The sequence below is a fragment of the Camelus bactrianus genome, chromosome X, assembly GCF_048773025.1.
Source record: "Camelus bactrianus isolate YW-2024 breed Bactrian camel chromosome X, ASM4877302v1, whole genome shotgun sequence".
NCBI classification, from domain to species: Eukaryota; Metazoa; Chordata; class Mammalia; order Artiodactyla; family Camelidae; genus Camelus; species Camelus bactrianus.
Window position 1 is genome coordinate 80,090,098 of NC_133575.1, and position 17,589 is coordinate 80,107,686.

The 17,589-nt window shown below is 37.7% G+C and overlaps 2 protein-coding genes across 3 annotated transcripts in view; both read right to left on the reverse strand.

The window, feature by feature from the left end:
* Positions 1-17,589, reverse strand: part of NOX1 (NADPH oxidase 1) — a 129,471-nt gene that overhangs the window by 26,483 nt on the left and 85,399 nt on the right. The window lies entirely within an intron of this gene.
* The window catches only part of XKRX (XK related X-linked), a 58,008-nt gene continuing 40,419 nt past the window's right edge, over positions 1-17,589 (reverse strand). The window contains exon 3 of the mRNA XM_010969763.3: positions 1-17,589. This exon is cut by the window's right edge and continues 21,681 nt beyond it. The gene's annotated coding sequence lies outside the window, so the exon portion shown is untranslated.

Here is a 17,589-nt window from a genome sequence, read left to right on the forward strand (position 1 = left end):
AAAAAAAAAAAAAAAAAACAGAGGCAAAATACTCAAAACAAGGGAGGTAATTGTCTTCTAGTATGATGGATCAGCTAAAGTTGTATGTTCAATTCTGGGCACTGATATTTTTCCTTTCCTAAATTGGTGAAATATACACAGAAGAATGTATAAAACATATACATGTAATTTTAAAAATAATTTTAAGGAATGAATATCCATGTACTCAGTACCCAGGTTTAAAAAATTGAATATTTATTTCCACTGTCTTAAAGTCCTCTGTGTGTCCCTCCATGGACACATCTCCCTTCTTCCCCAGTTCCTCCTCCATCAGATGTAACTACTATCCTGAAATTTGGAGTAATCATTGCCTTGCTTTTCTTTATAGTTTTACTAACTAAATGTATTCCTAAACAACATATTGTTTAGTTTTTCCTGTTTTTGAACTTTAAAATAAATGGAACCTAGATGTTAGTATGTATGTAATACTCTGTGATTTGCTTCTTTCACTCAACATTGCATTTCTGAGATTCATACATGTTGGCACCTGTAGTTTCAGTTTAATTATACTACTATTTTCAGTTTATTCATTCTACTATTTTGGATATGATAATGGAACAAGGTTGATGGAATACGCTACTGTTTCTGTAGGGTATATACCCTGGAGTAGAATTCCTGGGTCCTGGGATTTGCACATGTTCAACTTGACTGCTTAATGCCAAACCCTTTTCCAAAGTGCTCACATAAATGTGTACTTCAAGGAGCCATGGATGAGCATTCTACTTTCTCCACATGCTTACCAGCATTTGTTATTTTCCAGACTTTTTATTTCTATGATTTTACTAAGTGTGAGATATTATTTTATTGTGACTTTAATTTTCATGGCCCTCATTACTAATGAAGTCGAACATCTTTTAATTCAATTATTGGCCATTTGAGTTTTCTTCTTTGAGAAGTACCTATTCTAGTTTTTGGCATTTCTCCCTCCCTCCGTCTCTCTCTCTCTCTCTCTCTCTCCCCCCTCCTCCCTCCCTTCAGTTTCCCAAGTCTTTATTGTGTGGTTACAGAGGATGTGAAGATTGGTTTCAGGAGTTTAGACATGCTGGGAAAGACAACGCATTCCCTGAGCTCATCAGTGTTTTTGTAGGTTTCTCAGTGCTTGGCTCTGCATCCTTTTCTGGCCACCTTACACCAAAAGACTAAGTTTTGGGAATCAAAAAACTCAACCTGGTTTCAGCCCCTCTTGGAAAGGTGATAGTTTGAGCTTGTTTTCTTTTTTTTCTTCTCTTTCTTTTTCTTGATATTTCCTCTTTTGTCATGTCTCATTGTGTTTCCTTCTTTATATCTTTAGTTGTAGATCTTTTCTGCTAGTCTTTTGGTTTTTCTCATCAATAGCTTCTCTGTAAATAATTGTAATATCGATGTGCCCGTAGGAGGAGGCGAGCTCAAGGTCTTCCTATTCCACCATCTGGGCCACTTCTATTGGTTTCTTTTTCTATGGCTTGTAGATTCTTAGAGTTCTCTTTATAATCTGATATTAATCCTTGATTATGTTTATGGCTTGTCCTTTCTCTCTCCTAATGGTGTTTTCTGATAAATAGAAGTTCTTAATTTTAACGTACTCTGACTTGCCACCTTTTCCTTTATGATTTATACATTTTGTGCCTCCTTTTAGAAATCTTTCACTACCCAGAAATCATTAAAACATTACCTTATATTTTCTTCTAAAAGTTTTACATTTTTGTCTTTCACATTTATGCTTTGAATCCATCTGGGGTTGATTTATTTTAATGTATAGTATGAGGGATTGCACTCACTAGAACTTCTGATACAATGTTGAACAAAAGTAGTAATAATGATCCCCATTGTCTAATTCCCAGTCTCAAAGGGGATTCTTTCAACATTTCACCCTTAAGTATCATGTTTGGTGTAGCTTTTTGTAGATACCTGGCTACATATTCTTATTTTACTCTATTCTAGGCACAAAAGTGAATATTTATTTAAAGTAAGAAATCACAGCACATTTTTAACAGCTTGATTGAGGTATAATTTACATACCATAAAATTTCCCCATTGTAAAGGTACAGCTCAATGCCTAGCACATTTTATATTTTAAAAAGCTGAAAACTCTCTTCAATATCACAAAACTCATAAAAATAACATAACACTTTCTTTAGCTGCCTAACACATCTGCAACTTAATGTCATAATACAATGTGAATTAGCACACTGAGTGGTAGTAGTAGTCCTGGAAGCCATTCCTCCACTAAGACAGCTAGCAATCAGTTAACTATACATGAAAAGTGGCAGTGAACCACATAAAGTAAATTCTTCTCAATCCAGATTAAATATATCACTCACACAACTTCCCCTTAGCTGTATTTCAGATTTTGCATGGCCACTCCAGCACTGCTCGACATGAGGACAAATGTGACAGAGGAGAAAGGAGAAGGAGGAGTGGAAAGACAGTCGTCTTAACCATTTGCAATGAAGATATCTTACTTTTGCAAATTTTACAAAAACACTTGACCACACCTTAAAAAAATAACTAAAACCTGTCCATGGGAGGGTGACCAGAATGATGTAACGATTTGAAATCATCTTATATGAGGAGGCTTTAAAAAATTTAGAGTTTGGCCTGAAAGAGAGGCTTATCAGGGATGTGAGCTTATCTATGTGTGTTTTTTTTTTTTTTTCTGGAGGTTTAGTTTGTTTTGTATTTGGACCCAAGGAGTTAATCTAGGACTGAAGGCTCTTAAGTAACATGTTTTTGTTAACGATGCAGATATTCATTAATAAAGCAGAATTTTCTAACACAGGTATTCAAAGAAGTAAAGAGGTAATAAATTTCCTGTTACTTGAGATGCTCAAGGAAAAATTTTCAAAAATTTCAGCACCAAATGGCTGGTTAATTAAATGTCTTTGAAGTATCTTCTAATCTTGAGATCCTGTGATTCATAGAGAATGACTTATAATTCAAATGGCAATTTATGTATTACCTAAGTGATTATATATAGGCCATTCTGAATGGAGCCTTGTGTCTGTGGGTAGAGACTCTCATTCCCAGAGTACTAGGAAGTCAATTGATAAGTTGGTGAGCACAGAATCTGAGTAAAAATAGTCAGATGATCTTAATGGAATATTATTATTAAGCTCCAGCACCAGGATCAGGTGGACCCTTTTAAAATAAGATTATACTAGCTAATCCAACTATAATACTCATGCCCTTAGTCTGAGGTCCCTCTTTCTCGGGCAATGCTGGACACACTAAAAAATTCTTAGCATCAAACTCCCTTTCTTGTAAATTCTGCCAAGAATTGCTTTCCTTCTTTGAGCTCTACACATTATAGCTTCTCCGCCTTCCTTATTTCACCAGATTGTCCTAATGTTTGCATTTCCCAGGTTTATAGATTGACATTATTGAAAAGTGAGGTTGGTTACTTCCTGGAGACCTCTAGGGAGTACCCAAATGTCATCAGTAACTTATCCACAGTTAAACTATAAATAGGTTTCAGTCTTTTTGAAAGATTTCCTGTAAACGGTTGATTCCACCCATGGTAGGTGGATTTTTTTGTAAACTACAAACGCAGAGCCCCTCCCTAACTTGCTTGCTCTATCTTCTTCCTGATTACTTGTCTATGTCATTGTTTGTCCCAGATTTAACCTTTACAACTATAACTCTTGTACACCCTTTCCAGGTATTAACGTGTAACAGTCAGCACTGAATTATTTAGCAGTTTAAACATGTACTTAGGATACCCAGAAAAATGCTTTTAAGAATTCTTTTAAGAATTTGTGGGTATTTCAAAAGAAAAAATTAAGTAGTCATGATGGGGAAAATTGGTACTTTGTTGTATTTATTTTACTGTTTATAATTGCTTTTAATTTGTATCCACAGAGGATGGTTTTGGAAGAACATCCTTCTCCTTTTAGAGCTTAGAGCCTAAAGATATTAATTAGGCCTTGATCACAGTGTCCAAAAATAAAACATCCCATAATGATAAAAGGAACTGATGCATGTGGAATCATTTGAAATCAATTCTTTTCACTATGTTGGATCAGAACCAGACATCACAAAGTAGCCTCTCCTAAAAACAGCATGGTGTGATGAAACTGGATTTAACTCCCAGTTGTCCGCTCACTACCAATGCTGCCTTGGAAAAGTCTACCTTTTCCAGGACTCAGTTTCTTCATTTATCACTTAGTACTCTGGTTCCTAACAGAGTAAATGTCCAAGCAGTAGCCTATACTGATAGGCAGAAGGCAGGTGGTGGTAGGAAGAGACAGTGGGGAAATATGGTATAATGGTTAGGAACATAGACTCCAGAGTCAGTCTACCTGGTGTTGGAGTCAGCTTTGTTTTAATTATCCATAAAATGGGTTGCTGTGATAATTGAATGAATTAAAATATGTAAAGCATTTAGAACAATGTATTCTATAGCTGCTTACCACTCTGATGATGATAATGATCCCTAAGAAAATATAAATAGAAGGCCTGAACCCTATGGTACTTCCCTTTACCATTGAAAAAGGGAGCAGAAATTATAGTTTAGAGGTCATCATTATATAAATTTTATAAGATTATGGAACCTTTGCCACTCTCTTATGTCTATCAGTCTTATCCTGTTTCTCCAGAGTACTTAGCAGATAAACCTTAAAACTAAATGAGCCTGTGTGCTTGGCTTCAACATCAGCAAACAAGTGGGAAAGGTGGAGAGACTGTGTCTCATTCTGCAGCTAGGCTTAGGAAGACAACTACCAAAAGGAGAGAAAACAGGCTGTGTTCCCGTGGCTGCAAGAAAGAAGGAATATGGGGAGCAGACGTTGCGGAAAGGGACCTAGGAACTTAATGATGGCAATGTTCTCGTGTTTCTCTGCCCTCCCTACTTCCTTCACAGGGCTGTGGTGAGCACCAAACAAGCTTTATAACAGTGCTTTTAAAAAAAATTGGGAGGGGGTTATTTAATTAGGTTTTTGTTTTTAATGGAGGGACTGGGTATTGAACTCAGGAGCTCATGCATGCTAGGCATGTGCTCTACCACTTAGCTACACCCACCTCCTGTAATAGTGCCTTTTAAGCTAAGTATTATGAAGACAGCACTTGAAAGCAATGAATACTTTCATTCTACAACTGTTACATTGGAAAGCTGAACTCAGAAGTGTGTGTTGTTTGCAGAGAAGCTGAAGCATGTTAAAAATATTAAGAGTTCATTTGGCAAAAATGGATTTGAATAGGACAGCACCAAACTGGAAGTGGTTAGGAGCACTCCACCAACAGGAGCTAGGGGAATAAATTATACAGAAAAGGTATGGAAGCAAAGAAAGGAAATTATTTGGCCATAGCTTAAAGCCTAGCTGTCTATTTGTGATTGGTTATCCTTAAGTTTCTATTTCTTAACCTTGAAGCATTTACAGGTGTAGGTTTGGGTTTGTTTACATAGGTCACCAAAGCATTAGAGCCACCTTAGTCTAATGGCCTCCTTGTTTAATTAATTTAACAGTGTGTAAAGCTTGTTCAACTCATTGAATTCAGTTCAATGTTTCACTATTGTTGAAACAACATTCAAATCTTGCCCTTTCTTGAAGATGATTAACCAAGTTCTGCCTCTTCCAGGAAGCCTTCTCTGAATTCCTCAACAATCACATCACACCATCCTCTAATTTTCATAGCAGGAATTCCTCTTACCTTCTTAACTTTTCTGTGGCCTATAAAGCCATCTATTGTGATTTATACTTTTCTACGTAATTCCTGCCTCCCCCAGATGACTCTTAAGGTGGATCACAAAATCCTCTCTGCAATAGTAAGTGTTCAACAAACCGTTGTCAAGTGATGGCACAGTGGGCAGTATAATAGCCACCCAAGGATGTCAGCATTCTAATCCCTGGAACCTGTGAATATGTCACCTTACGTGGCAAAGGGAAATTAAGTGTGTAGACGGAATTACAGTTGCTAATCAGCTGAATAATAGGGATATTATTCTGGATCACACAGATGGAATGATATAAACATAAGGATCCTTAAATGTGGAAGAGTGAAGCAGAAGAAGAGGTCAGAGTGATGTGACATGAAAAGAATACAGCCCTCTGTTGCTGGCTTTGAAGATGGAGGAAGAAGGCCAGGAGGCAAGGCATGTAGGCAGTCTCTAGAAGCTGGAAAAGGGCAAGGACCTTGATTTTAGCTTACTGAGACCCACTGCAGATTTCTAACATCTAAAAACTCTAAGATAATAAATTTGTATTGTTTTTTGCTGCCAAGTTTGCAGTACTATGTTACAGTAACAATAGGAAACTAACACAGATGGCAAGAAATGACCTTCCTGTGACTGTACCCACTTGCTCTGAGCTTCCTGCTCTGCCTGCGAAGGAAAAGCCTTAAGTTTTCAGAGCTTAAAGTTGATGGTCTAAAGTCCCTACCATTAACATAACATGTGCTGTGGGGTAAATGAGTTAGGACTATTTTGGTTGCAAGTAAAGCAGGATATAAATGATTGGTCTTTTTAATAAGAAAAAGCAACAGCTTTAAAAATCACATTTTCCTTTGTTGTATTAGAAACATTCAGTTCATTCTAGGTGTAAGGATGGAAATTTCTGCTCTCTCTTCCAGAGAGTACAAGATGAGATTAACTAAATGTTGAAGACTGAGTCTTTCTTGCTATCAAGAAAAGGTTTTTGATTGTTAAGGATTTGGACTCTGGTTTGAAGTTCTTCACTGTGGGTCATCAAGATCAACAAAAATAGAACTGGGCTTTGAGGGGAAAGGAAGTATCTTGAAACCCAGGAAGGATATGGAGTGGGAGAGACAAGGAAGAGAATTGCTGGATGGGTTAGGGAAGGTGGCCCAGATGCACCGGGGCTCAATCCTAGAATGCTGTCCCCACACCTGTAGCTGGTCAAGTGCACGGAGAGAAGAGCCACACTGAAGGGCAATACTTGCACCCAGGGCCTGGGCCCATTGTTCCTCCAGTCTGCATGTGGGCAAGAACACGACTCTGTTCTGCCCAGTGCTTTACAATCTGATCGTCCATTCTATGTGATGGAGTTAATACCTGAACTTCAATAAGATCTTTGTGTGTGTAGTAAAACACACATAAAATTCACCATTTTAATCACTTTAAAGTGCACAACTCAGTGGCATTTAGTACATTCACAATGCTGTACAACCATCACCAGTATCTAGCCCCAGAAAAATTTTGTCACCATAAAAAGAAATCTTGTGCCCATTAAGCAATCAGCCCCCATTCCTGCCTTCCCTTAGTCCCTAGCAATTGCTTTCTGCTCTCTGGTATCTTCTTTTTGTCTCTATGGAGTTGCCTTATTCTGCACATTTCATGTAAATGGAACCTTACGATGTGCGACTTTCACTTAGCATAAGGTTTCAGAGTTCATCTGTGCTATAGCATATATCAGGACTGTATTTCTTTTCCTTGATGAATAATACTCCATTGTATGAATATACCATATTTTATTTACCCATTCATCCTTTGATGGACATTCAGGTTACTTCCACCTTCTCACTATTATGAATAGTACTGCAATGAACTTTAATGCACAAATTTTGGTTTGAACATCTGTTTTCAATTCTTGTCGGTATGTCCCTAGGAGTGAAACTGCTGGGTCACATGGTAACCATCAGTTAACTTATTGAGGAACCGCCAAACAGTTTTCTACAGTGGCTGCATCATTTTGCTTATGATAAAATTTTGCTAGGGAATGTAATGTACAGCATGGTGATTATAGTTAATAATACTGTATCACATATTTGAAAGTTCCTAAGAGAATAGATATTTAAAGTCCTCACCACAAGAAAAAAAATTCTAACTATGTATGGTGACTGATGTTAACTAGATTTACTGTGGTGATCATTTCATAACATGTATAAATATCAAATCATTATGTTGTACACCTGAAACTAATATAATGTTATTTGTCAATTGTACCTCAATAAAAATAAAGATTTTGCTCTGTCTTCAACCCACCTATCCCATGCAGATATCTCCCCACAATATCCACAAACATCCCTTGTTCTGGGAGCTACTCCTCCACAAGTATCTCATGTTCCTACGTATCTTGCTGGGTATGCCAAGAATGCAAGGTCCTGACCCATTCTTTACCCAGGCCATTTCTCAGAGTTGTATTTGCAATGAGCAGCCTTGAGAGATGAGTTAATATTTCCCTGCAAAGAGTGGGCTTGCTTCTGCTTGCTATAGGTCAATAAATCCCACAAGCTAAGTGTTCCTTGGCCATAAAGCAAACTCATTCCATGTATAGCACTGCCTGGCCCTCCCTCACCCTGCTTATGTCTCCCCTGTGGGACTTGAGAAACATGGGGAATCCACACAAACCAACATGAAGCTCGTACTGCTTGCTGTGTCATGGGTAATAAAATCCTTTGTCTCTGACCCAGGAGTCTCATGTCTTCACCAGCATCCGTGACACAAGCAGTCTCACTTATTAACTTGTTAAGTAAGGTAAAATCCTTGACATTTCAGTTCTTGACACCTATAAGCCTTTGACATTTATTGGGGTAGTGGGGATAAGCTTCCACATCTGTTCTAGGAGGAAATGTGAACTGATCAAGCTTAAACCCCAGGGCTGGGACATAGCATTTTGGTATTTTTAAATGTCTTTCTATGAACTATGATTATTTTACCATAGAAGACTTGTATATTTTTCTGTGTATTTATTCCTAATAGCTCATATTTATTATTGCCTGACATTTTGAATTTTAAATTTCATTTTTAATCTGTTTGCCATCTCTATGGGATTCAATTGATAGATGTATTTTTACCCAAGAACCTAGCTCAATTCTTTTTAATTCTAATAACTGGACTTTCTTTTGGACTTTACAGTTTAAAAATTAATGAAGTTCACTTGACACATTGTAACCGACTATACTTCAATTAAAAATAATAATAAGTAAATAAAAATGAATGAAATTCAGGCACCTTGTAAGAAAAATCATTATTACTTAATGCATATTAAGTAATATTTTTAGACAATATTTTTTAAAATATAAGGTCTATGGAGGAAAATATAAAGAAAGAAGTCCTGAGTGATGAAAAGTTTGGGATCAACCAAACTATGCTATCCAATCTTGATGACTTGCATGCATCACAAAAATTGAATTTTACATTTGGTATTTATTGGATATCTGTTCAATACAAGTAGTGAGGAAGTCAAAGACACAGTCCCTTCCTTCAAGGAGCTCATAGTGTAGCAGGACAGATGGAAGAAGTGTCTTTAATGTTCTGTTTATGCAGAAGCCACTGACTTTGTAGTCCACCATTCATTTATCCCTCCAGACTACAGTGTTTTTGCCTTTATTATTGCTTATTTTTTCACCCCTGTGATTCAAAGAACAGAAACCAACTCAATGTACTACAAGGAAAAGAGGCCCTATTTTCAGGTGCATCTTCACTGTTCTTTTTATGGATTACTTTCCCTCTCATCTCTATATCTTTTCTGTTCCCTCACCAGTATTTCTGAGAACAGACTTTGATTGGCCCAGCCTTTCTTATGCTATAGGCCAGATGTGGTTGCTGGCCATTCTACTTGATGGTGTTGACTGTCTCTGGGTTACGTGATCATCCAATCAATTAATGTAATTACTAGTGAAGGATATGGCCAGTGAGGCAGGAGGAGGATAAAAAAAAGACTTTAGAACCAGCGCCCTTCTGCTTCCCATGGGATCATGAGAGTAAAATCTCTGAGTGGGGAATGAGACAGGAGAGAACGGGACAGGGCACAACCATTAAAAGAATGACACAGCAGTTAGGCCCAAGATGGCAGAAGATTCGACTTCCAGTGGACCTTGAGACATGGTACACCCTCAGGTGCCATGGCAGTTCCCAGGTGGACCACAAAAGGCCAAAAGGTGGGTGGGTGACCAATTCTTGGAAATCCTCGCCCCTTCCCTAATACAGTTGGAATAATCCTTCCACTCATTAGCGTATAAAATTACCAAGGCCATAAAAAGTAATCACCCCTACACCTCGTGGCTGCTCTTCCTTCTGAGTGAGATGGACCATACTCTGTCTGTAGAGTTTGTATCTCCCTGAATAAACTTACTTTCACTTAAAAAAAAAAAAGACTTTAGAATATAGGTATAACATAGGTAGAGCAGATAATCATTTACAGCTCTGGTATGGCAAATTAATCTCTTGAAGATCCCATTTTTGTTCCTATAAATGAGCATGTGAGTAAGCCCCATAAACTATTTTGTGCTGTGGGTTGAAGGCCTAAATAACTAGTTTTATGTAACTAGTTTCAGTTCTACCCAAATGAAGAAATTATAACATAATTATTGGGTGAAATATTGGTCAAATATTATCAGGATCCTTTAAGCTTCAGTAAATTCCAAGTAACGTACTGTCATCTGCAGGGAAACCTTCACTCAGATCTCTGTTGCTTCACTTGCTTTGGAATTGCAACTCATTTGTACATAAACATGAAATAGCTGATCACATGACAGCTTCATGGTTCCACTTCTAAAATCAGACAGTGTTGCTTATAATGAGACCAAAGCAGATGAAAGGTAGAGCAGGAAGTATAGGATAGGTAGGCAGTCTCCTATGTTGTATAATTTTTTGAGAAATTCAAAATGCTATTCCTACTTTCCACCTGACTAAAAAAAGTAGCCTTTTCATTAGTCTGTCATAGCGCAGGAAATTCTCACCATTGGAATTATTCCTTTGGGAAAAGCTTTGTTCCTAGAGGTTATGATTAAATCCCATTGTTATCTTGTGATGGTGCAGGGGTGGGTGGGTGGGTTTTCTACTCAAAGGAGAGAGAGAAGGAAGTAACTAATCAACTTATTATTGCCTGTAACTCATATTTTCACAGAAGGCAGGGTCCAGAGAGAAAGGGACCTAAGACAGGTCCCTGGGGTGTCTGGCAATAAGGGGGTAGTTAGAATGGGGTACTACAGCAGAAGGCTTTGGAAAACCGGATGCACTGGGTGTTTGGAGGGGGCCTGAAGCCAAAGTGAATGCCTGAAGGCCCAACTGATCCACCTATAATGTCCTCTCCAGACCTACTGAATCAGAATTTTCATTTTAACAGGATCACCAGGTGATTTATGTGCATGTTACATTGAGAAGCATTGCTCTGTGGGGTCTGCAACTCACAAGAGCTCAAAACCTACTGACTTACGTGGAAAAAGATTAGATGGAAAAAAGTTGGTGAGGTATCACCTCACACCAGTCAGAATGGCTATCATTCAAAAGTCCACAAATGACAAATGCTGGAGAGGCTGTGGAGAAAAGGGAACCCTCCTACACTGCTGGTGGGAATGCACTTTGGTGCAGCCACTGTGGAAAACAGTGTGGAGATTCCTCAAAAGACTAGGAATAGACTTAACGTATGACCCAGGAATCCCACTCCTGGGCATATATCCAGAAGGAACCCTACTTCAAAAAGACACCTGCACCCCAATGTTCATAGCAGCACTATTTACAATAGCCAAGACATGGAAACAGCCTAAATGTCCATTAACAGATGACTGGATAAAGAAGAGGTGGTATATTTATACAATGGAATACTACTCAGCCATAAAAACCGACAACATAATGCCATTTGCAGCAACATGGATGCTCCTGGAGAATGTCATTCTAAGTGAAGTAAGCCAGAAAGAGAAAGAAAAATACCATATGAGATCACTCATATGTGGAATCTAAAAAAAAAAAACATAAATACAAAACAGAAACAGACTCATAGATATAGAATACAAACTTGTGGTTGTCAAGGAGGTAGAGGGTGGGAAGGAACAGACTGGGATTTCAAAATGTAGAATAGATAAACAAGATTATACTGTATAGCACAGGGAAATAAATACAAGATCTTGTGGTAGCTCACAGCAGGAAAATAAAATGTGACAATGAATATATGTTTGTTCATGTATAACTGAAAAACTGGGCTCCGCACTGGAATTTGATACAACATTGTAAAATGACTATAACTCAGTTTAAAAATGTTAAAAAAAAAAGAAAAAAGTTGCAAATTGATCTCACAAAATGATTTAATTAAATTCCTTCCTCCCTTTATTTAACAAAGATTTGTCTTTTAAGAAATGGTTTAGATACTAAGCCTCCTTTCCCACTTGCTTGAATCTTCCCAGATAGCAAACCACACACAATCTCAGCTTTCTTATATTACAGGAAAAGCTGGAGTTTAGGTGAATAAGCATCAAAGATTCCGGGTTATAGCCCTTCTTTGATCATTAAGGAAATATGAAAACAAACAGTAATCAAAAACCCCCAAGACACTTTGTTTAGATATGACTTTATCTTAGCAACTGTCAGAGGTCATACAGCTGAGTGCTAGGAGTTAGGTGGCAGGTCAGAATGAGACAGCAGGACCCTGTGGCGTTCTCCCTGGTGCACATCCTTTCCATGTCCCCCATTCTTGTTTGTAGGAAATAGGCTTCATTCAGCCTCCCTGATCTTCTCTGAGTTCCAAAGGGCAGATTCAAATAGTTTCTAATCAGGGAAGGGAGGGAATGCAGAAGGAAAGGGGGAACAGGCAAGAAACAATAGTGCAGCCTTGGGGCAGGGTCCTGGTTCCTCCACAAGGGATATACAGAACTACATCTTTGAGTTCTTCTGTAGGAACAGAGGCCCCCCACCCAGGTGGAGGGTGGGAACTTCAGGCTGAGCACAGGGTTCCTGGAGCACCGTCCTGTTACCTCACCCCCAACCAAGCAGAAGAAAGTCATACACCCTGCAGCCCTCATACCAAGTTTTGCCTATAAAATTTTTTTCCCCAAAACCATTGGGGAAGTTGGGATTTTTCAAGCTCGAGCCGCCCATCCTCCTTGCCTGGCACTGCAATAAACCTTTCTCTGAAGCAAACGGTGATATTTCAGTTTGTTTTGCCTCATAATGTGTCAGGCTCACGAACTATTGTTCTGTAACAAGAACTCAAAGTAGATAACTCTTAAAAACAAAAACCTTTAAGGAATAACATATAGACATTGCTCTGACTTAAGGCTCATACATTTAGAAATCCATTTGGGAAGTTAGCTTGGTTCCTTGGCCTTTTCTGAGCAAGTTGATTCAATGAAAAGGGATCCCCTATTTTTCCTAATAGGTAGTCTCATTAGGCCCATTAATGTGTGTCTTCCAGAAGTGAAAAGAACTTGCCAGGCTGCAGACAGAGCAGGTGGTGGACAATCTTTGAGGAAAGATTGAAAATGTGACTCTGCCTTGGAACTGACCCCTCTTCACTCTGATTTTTGCTGCCCTCAGGTGGTTTCCTGGTAGTACAAGCAGAGGAAGACCAGGGAACTTCAGGGAAGAGGAGTAATATTATTCTATTGTTTTATAATTGGATTATAAATTACTTCATTTCAAAGGGGAAAAACAGACATCTTGAGGAGTTTGGAATCAGTTCCATTTTCTCAGGGAGAACTTCCTTCTACTGAGCTTTCCAGAGACTAAATCAGAGAATCAAAAAAGTGAGCATTTCCTCATTCAATGTTCACTCAACAAACATTTATTACATATTTACTAATAGGCACTGTGTTAGGAGCTGATGATACAGACAGACAAGCTCCCTGTCCTTATGGAACTTATATTCTGGTGGGAGAGACAGATAAAAACAAGTTAAAAAGAAATATATTTCAGGTAATGATGAGTGCTATGAAAAAAACTGAAACAGGGAAGGGTGTAGACAACGATGAGTTAGTTGGGAGTCACTCTTAGTCATTTCCATAATATTCCACTGGTTACACTACAGTGGTTACATTCTTCTCTATTGAGTGTGGGAAGGGAGTAAGTACACAAGAAAGGAATTACTGGGATATCTGTTAGGCTGGCTACCACATGATGGGATATAGGATATAGGCATTCTGAGGCCTAGAATGCCACTCCAAAGAGTGCTGAGCTGCTGGGCTAGCTTGAAGCCCCTTGATGACATTTCTAGTCACTCCATATATTCTGAACACAATTCATTTCACCAGTGAAGATTTCTTACATCTCTCATGCTAATAAGAAGAGTCCGTGGGGCAAGGTTTCCTAACCTTGGGTCCTGTGAATAGAATCCAAGGAATTCTTTGATGGGAAAAATTATTATGCCTTTATTCTTATCAATTTCTAATTGAATGTAGTCAACAACCACAGTCTCATTAGCAGTACCTGTAACTCTGCTACCAACACATATCAAAGATATTTTCACATCACATTATAGCTATTGCCACTATCTCAAAAGATCATTAAGCTTATCACTATTTCAAAACTATGGTAATTATTAGACCTGCTGCCAGATCTTGTTATTTGCTGAGTTAATAAAGAATTACACATATGAATATGTCAAAATTGTATCTTTAATATTTTGATAATGTGCATTTCAACGCAATTGATTTTAATTGGAATCCTATGTGTTTTATCCTGTTGTGCATTAAAAACACTCTGAAAAGGGCTCACCAGTTGGCCAAAGGAGCCTATGGGACAAAGAAAATAGAAGAGCTCCTGCACAGGTTCAAACAGGAAAATGTGAACATCCTGGGGTATAGCTACCTGTGGGGTAAGGACACCTGAGTAGGATCTTTCAGATGCTAACTAACCATTCCTGATTAGGATAATTCAAATGTTAATTAACCACCCCCAGAGTGTGGGTTAAAACGAATTTACAATGAGTTGTATAAATTGTTTATCAATATGAGTAAACATCTCCTGTTTCTTCTCCACTTCAAAATATATCCTAAATCCACTCCTTCTTCCTACTTCCACTGTCTCCAACCTAGACCAATATTTCAAAACATTATTTTTTAGACCGATACACCATTACATTAAATCATTGAGTCTATGAATCCAAGCTGTCCCTAGGTTGTAAGACCATCATTCTTCTATGCACCAAGAAAGAAAAATTGCTTCTATGCACCAAGAAAAATTAAACTATGACATACTATTAATGGTAAAGTTCACCCCAAATTCAGAGGTGATAAAAAGTGAAAAAATGCATCTTAGAATAGATTAAATAAAGTATATTACACAGCTGATACCGAAGTGTTTTGAAGTAAATTAGAGAAAGTATAAAACATAGCACATATACAATATAACATGGCAAGGAGTTTTGGATTTTATTTTAAATGTGATAGAAAGCAGTTTTGAGCAGGGAAGAGGTAGGGTCTGGTTTTCATTTTTTATACGTATACTCTGGTAGTGGTGCAAAGAACAGATCATAGGAGAGGTGGATGTGACCATAGAGGTTTGGTCTAGGGTCAGAGCAGTGGAAGTAGGAAAAAAGGGTGGATTTAGGATGTATTCTGAAGCAGAAGAGGACCAATAATGTTTATTCATATTGATAAACAATTCATACAACTGGAGCAAAAAGAAAACATTGCTACAAATCTAAATAAATCCCAGAATAATTAACTCTTGTTTTTGGCATTTATTAAGTCAGTACTGCTGAATCTCTGACTTCTAGAAGCTCTGTCAATCTTTCATTAGCTGCAGCTAGTTCCACCTCCAGGTGCCAGTATTTCACTTCATGGTAAAGGAGGAAGCAGCATGAATGACTAGCCCAAGGGCAGGAACGACTGACGACAGCTCCTTGTGTGAGTCTTACCCAGGGACATTGATATTTACATATGGGTACTTGAAAATACAAAGTAAGTATGTATATTAGTCTGTTTGTGCTGCTTTAACAAACTAGCACAGTGTCTGAAATAATAGAAATTTATTTTCTCACAGTCCTGGAGGCTGGAAGTCCAAGATCATGTCACCATCAGGTTGGTTTCTGGTGAGAGCTCTCTTCCTTGTATGTAGATAGCTACCTTCTTACTGTGTCCTCACATGGCCTTTCCTCTGAGTGCATGGAGAGGGGGGGAGAGGGAGGGAAGAAGAGAGGGCAGAGTAAGAGAGACAGGGAAACAGGGACCATCCCTAGCAGATTAAGGCCCCATCTTCATGACCTCAACCTTTATTACCTACTTGTATGCCTTATCTCTAATATAGTCACATTAGGGGTTAGGGCTTCAACATATGAATTTTAGGGACACACAATTCAGTTCATGGATGAAGGTACTTAATGCTTTGTCCTACTTACCATTTGATCCCACCATCCCACTCCTAGGTATTTTTGCAAGAGAAAATAAAGCATATGAACATACAAAGTTCTGTACATGAATGTTCATAGCAGCTTTGTTTGTAAGAGCCCAGAGCTGGAAACAACATAAATGTCCATGAACAGATGAATGGATAAACAAATTGTGTATATCCATATGGTAGAAGACCACTCAGCAATAAAAAAGAAAAGGCATTGATACACACTACATGATTAATCTCAAAATAACTATGCTGAGTGAATCCAGGGGAAAAATGCATACTGTACAATTTATGTAAACTTCTAGAAAATAAAAATTGATATATAGGAACAAAAGTAGATCAATAATTGTTTGGGGATGCAGGACAGGAGAGAAGAAGGAGAAAGTTATAAAGTGGCAAAAGAAAACATTTCGGGGTGATAGATACATTTATTATCTTGATTGTGGTGATGGTTTCATGGGTGTATACACATATAAAAATGGCCAAATTGCACAATTTAAATATTTACATATCAGTGTATGTCAGTGATACACCAATTAAGCTGTTAAAATTTGTGGGAGTAAACAGATGAGGAGGATAAAGTAGGAATTTCAGTGATAAGTGTAAGAAGTTCTAGAATAAAACAAATGCATAGAATTTTTAAAAAGCACCATTCTTCAGAATATGTTAGGGAAATAATTTCAGTACATAAGAAAATCATGAATAAGGATACTCATTGCGCATTAGCTATAGTGGCCCAACAAAAAGGAAATAATCTAAATGCTCAATAATAGAGAATAGTCAAATCAATTATAGCATATCTACACAGTGGGACACTACACAGCTATTTAAAAGACTGTAACAGGAAAATGTATTTACTTTGAAGTTAATGGAGAAGAAAACCCAAGATATCAAAATCACAATAATGTATAATTTGGCAAGTAAGAAGCCTGAAAGGAAATATAGCAAAATATTAGATGGGGCAATTGATAAGTAGTGGGTTTCTTTGAGATTTTTTTTTTTTTGATTTTCTGAATTTTCTAAGTTTTTTATAATGGGAATGCATTGCTTTTATATTTTAACTTATTTTTTTTATCAAAGTTAGACATAGTTTACAGAGTTAAATAGTTCTACAAGTTTCATTATGAAAAACAGTGCTCTTTCCCCTTACCCATAATTTCCTGCTCCCAGGGGCAAGAGCTTTCAACTCTTTTAGCTGATTCTTTTCGTACTTATCTTTGTTCTCTGAATAACATTATTTTATTGCTACTTCTTGAATTTTCAGTTTTCAGCATTGTCTATTGACATCACCTTCATGCACCCTGCCCCCCACCTCCTCCAAAGACCCTTCCTATCCCTACATTCTTCCAATATAGGCATATCATAATTTTGGCTAGACCACTCTTCAGTGTTTACAGTATGGTGGCCAAGGAAACATTCTTCACCGCTGAGCCATAAAGTGTCACAAATACTTTTCCTTACTTGCACAGTGTTTTGTTTTTCCTGGAGCTAATAATTATTTTGTTTTTTGTTTAGTTTTCTATGTACTTAGCAGAAATTCAACTTTAAACTCTTGTTCAGTTATCTCC